This window comes from Tachyglossus aculeatus, assembly GCF_015852505.1.
Source record: "Tachyglossus aculeatus isolate mTacAcu1 chromosome 12 unlocalized genomic scaffold, mTacAcu1.pri SUPER_6_unloc_1, whole genome shotgun sequence".
Taxonomy (NCBI): Eukaryota; Metazoa; Chordata; class Mammalia; order Monotremata; family Tachyglossidae; genus Tachyglossus; species Tachyglossus aculeatus.
This window is the reverse complement of record NW_024044828.1, coordinates 6,704,165-6,708,630: the sequence shown is the minus strand read 5'-3', so window position 1 is coordinate 6,708,630 and position 4,466 is coordinate 6,704,165. Positions and strand designations below refer to the sequence as shown.

At 44.8% G+C, this 4,466-nt stretch overlaps 1 pseudogene; it reads left to right on the top strand.

The window, feature by feature from the left end:
* Nucleotides 1–2,402: 2,402 nt before the first annotated feature.
* LOC119920761 lies at nucleotides 2,403–4,228 on the top strand (annotated as a pseudogene).
* The last annotated feature ends 238 nt before the right edge of the window (nucleotides 4,229–4,466 follow it).

Below are 4,466 nucleotides of genomic sequence, written 5' to 3'. Positions count from 1 at the left end.
TGCATCACCAATAATCTTCATAGGCACTAACCAGAAACCTCAGCTCGAAAGCCTTACTGCGGATCATTTTACTTGGTCAAATACGTGTGCGCAAACTGATGAGTAGCACTCAATTCAGTTTCAGTGAGAAAATACCAATTTTAAGCCAGTATTTTAAATGGCTAAACTGGAAAAGATTATGCTTCTAATAAACACCCAATAGCTTCTAGAAAACATGGATTGAACTTCTTATGCAGAGCTACTGTAAGTGCTATTATGTAATGAACAATCCATTTTTCTGGGTTTTGGCAAAGCTGACGTGAATATCACAGAGACTGCATTAGTACCTGCAAAGAAATGGTTTTTGCCTTACCTGAATTTTCAAATTCTTTTCACTGGGTTCACTAATAAATTCTTCTCCAACTAAGGGTTCATGAACTGTCCCTGTGGGTCAATCTCTTTTGTTCCACATCATTATTTTAAATACCAATCTAAGCACTAAACATTTATCATGCCCATTTTCTCCTTAAACCAAAGGGAATTATTAGGGAATCGAGGGTTGTTCCAGCTACCTTGCTAAAGCTTTTAATTGAGCATTAAGCAAGAAGCAACAAACCTATTTGCCTACCATCAGTGGAAAAAAGATAGTCTTTCTGTGATTTCATGTGTTGTTAATTGAAAACAGATTAGAAAGGACTACAGTTTGTCTAGGAAAATTGACTCAATGTTCTGTTCTTCAGTCTTTGAACCTAATAGATGTCACCCACAAAGAACTATAGTGTTAATGTAGATTCTATACCTAGACACTTATGTTCTCCAGTTGCTTATGAAAGATAAGGTGCAGTGTTAACATACAACCAGCAACCTAATAAACAGTGTCATCATGCCTTCTCATTTAGAACAGCTAAGCAGCACACTAAATAGTATTGGGTATATTAGTTTTGAATGTCTGTGCACAATTTAAGCTTAAAGAATCTCTCTAAAAGATTAAGAAGCTTTGATTTCTTAATTGCATGTTAGCAGTAAACTGCTATTTATTGGGAACATTTAGAGACATTGAAGTACTTTGTTATTCTGTAATTGGAGATTGTGGAAACTGGGGTAATGGGTTCATCCCCCAAAATACCTGGCATACCGAATTGGACTTTTAAAGAATGTCCCAAGCACTCACCATAGAAATAAAGACTGAGTTATTCCAGATTGGCAGAATTGCTTTGTGTTCTGTGATAGTGACAGTAAGTTGTAAGAAGCTATTCACTGAGAATGGAAAGAGAGAAGGAGAGAGAGAAAGAGGGAGAGAGAGAAAGGGAGAGACTTTCACTCTCAAACGTGTGCTTAGGGCTCCATCACCAGATGAAAATGTTAAAAGGAAAGGTGCCTAGGGCAAGAGTAAAGCACAGGCTCTTGGAAGGCACAAGGAGATAGGGAGGTGAATGAGATTCTAGAAAGAACAATAATGACTTCTAAAGGACAACTGTCATCAGCATCCTGGAAATGGCAGTTTACTTAACACTGGAGTTTATAACCTGGCTTTTTTTTAAAGAAACCTTTACCAAAAGCACAACTTGACTATTTCAAATTTTCCAAGCTCTGAGGGTGTTGTTGCCAGGGACTCAGGAGTCTGGGACTCTGCTTGGCCCCTACTCAGGGTGAGATTAGGGCTCTGGTGACTTCAATGGACTCACCAGGGAAGAATGTGACTCCTTTTGTCCTTTCTGAAAAAAAGCCATTGGAGCCACAACAGCTCATCTCCCAGGAAGGAGTTACCTGCTTTCTGTTGTCCCTAGGCCATTGTGAGCACAAGAGAAGATCATTTTGGAAAGACCAAAATTTGTTGGGATTTTACCCTGAGGTGCCATTCTATCAGAACCTGCACAGGTTACATCTTTCTCCAGTTCTTTCCTTACAAAACCCCTAAACAAGAACTGATCTGGATACCAGCTCTGAGAAACAACCTGCCAACATAGCCTAATGGATAGAGTACGGGCCTTGGAGTCAGAAGGTACTGTGTTCTAGTCCTGACTCTACCCCTTGTCTGCTGTGTGACCTTGGGCAAGTCACTTCACTTCTCTGGGCCTCAATTACCCCTTCTGGAAAATGGTTATTAAGACTGTGAGCCCCACATGGGACATGGACTATGTCCAACCTGATTTGTTTGTATCAACCCCAACATTTAATACAAAGCCTGGAACATAGTAAGCACTACCAAATATCAAATTATTAGTATTCAGAATCCCATCAGTGTATTCTCCCCAACTCCTGCCAATCCTTGGGCAAATTTTAGCACACCAGAGGGAGACCACAGTGGAAGTAAGACTTGAGGATGGGAAGGTGGGGGGGCATGGGAAAAGGAGTAATAGTCTGAAGGGCAGAAGTTCTGAAGAAGCTCCTATTTAGTTGCTTAGGAAGCGGCCTGACTCATAATGGAGAAAGCAATGGCTGTGCCCCAGATTCCTCAGGCTGAACCACCCCATCCCACTGGGGGTGATCAGATGTCAAAAATCCTTAGGTAGCACCACCTTTTGGCTGTACCTCACTCACTCCCAATGCCAGACTCTTTGCCATTCCATTAGGAGATAAAAATAACTGTGGCATTTTCTAGCCACTTATTATGTGCCAAGGACCAGACTGTCCATTGGGGTTGATACACGAGAATCAGATCAGACACTGTCCCTGGCCCCCATAGGACTCACAGTCTAAGCAGGAAGGAGAAAGGCATTTTAATCCCTATTTTTTAGATGAGGAAACTGAGGCATAGAGAAGTTTATGGACTTGCCCAACCAAGGTCACACAGGCAATTGGCAAAAATGGCATGAGAATCTAGGTCCTCTGACTCCCAGGCCTGTACTCTTTCCACTAGGCCTTACTACATCCCTTAATTTTGTTAGTAGACATATTCAATAAGAGACTCTTTGGAAGAGGAGTAGACATGTATTCGCCTCTTTTTTTTTGGTAATGTAAATTCCTTCTACCTTTCAGAGAAGTATCAAGCTCAGTAATCTTCCAACATTTCTGGAAGATGTTTTCTTCCACTGCAGGCCCCCATGGCCCGCAGGTGCGGAGCCCTCAGGGCGGGCCCTGCTCCCCGCCGGCTGCCTGCCACTCAGGTGGTGAACGATGCCATGCTCCCACCTCCCCCAGCTTCCCTGCCACCTACTCCTCACCTCTGAGGCCCTCATTGCCAACTTCGTTTCCTGGAAGACCCGTACCAAGTACACCATATCTGGCCAGTGAAGATGAGGAAGTCTGGAGGCCGAGACCATACAGGACACATCTCCGTACATGGCATTGGTGGGGGCCACAAGCAGCATTACCATATGATCGATTTCCTGTGACTATGGCCTGAGGCCAGTAACTCTTCAGGGGCCTTTGAGGAGAAGGTCTTCTCAGTCTGCTATGATCCCTGCAGGTCTGCAAATATCACCTTGGTGGCCCCATCTTACCTCCTTCCCTTCCCCACAGCACCTATATATATATATATATATGTTTGTACATATTTATTACTCTACTTATTTATTTATTTTTCCTGTACATATCTATTCTATTTATTTTATTTTGTTAGTATGTTTGGTTTTGTTCTCTGTCTCCCCCTTTTAGACTGTGAGCTCACTGTTGGGTAGGAACTGTCTCTATATTTTGCCAACTTGTACTTCCCAAGCGCTTAGTACAGTGCTCTGCACACAGTAAGCACTCAATAAATACGATTGATTGATTGATTGGAGGCAATTGGAAATGCTGGATCATCGCCACAGAAAACATGCAGGAAGGAGACATAATAAAGACCTCAAACAAAATTGGCCGTACGGCAGGACTAATGAAATCGAGTCTTGTGGTGGCCACCCGGGAGGGTGACCCACAACCCCTGGGGGCATTGCCCATCGGGACACTGATCCACAACCTGTAAAGTGAGCCTGGCCATGGAGCCCAGTACATCCGGACCGCAGGGACCTGTGGCGTGTTGCTGCGCAAGGTGAATGGCACAGCCATTGCCCAGCTGCCCTCCAAGAGACAGATGCAGGTGCTGAAGACATGCATGGCCACCGTGGGCCGGGTGTACAACATGGACCACGACCAGCGGATCATCGGCAAGGCAGGCTGCAACTGGTGGCTGGGCAAGAGGCCCAGCTGGCGGCTGTGGCACCACAAGGGTGGGTGGGCCGGGCGGAAGGTCTGGCCCCTGCATCCCATGAAGAGCTACATCAGGCTGCCCTCAGCCACCGCCATCGCCCGCCCTGAGTCCCCTCAATAAAGACGACTGCCCTCCATCCGGGTCTTTGTCTTTGCGCCCGGCCCCACTTGGAAACTGATGACATATTCTGATGACTTGACACCTGACCACATGTTTTTGTTTGTTGTCTGTCTCCCCCTTCTAGACTGTGAGCCTGTTGTTGGGTAGGGACCATTTCTATATGTTGCCAACTTGTACTTCCCAAGTGCTTAGTACAGTGCTCTGCAAACGGTAAGCGCTCAATAAATATGATTGAATG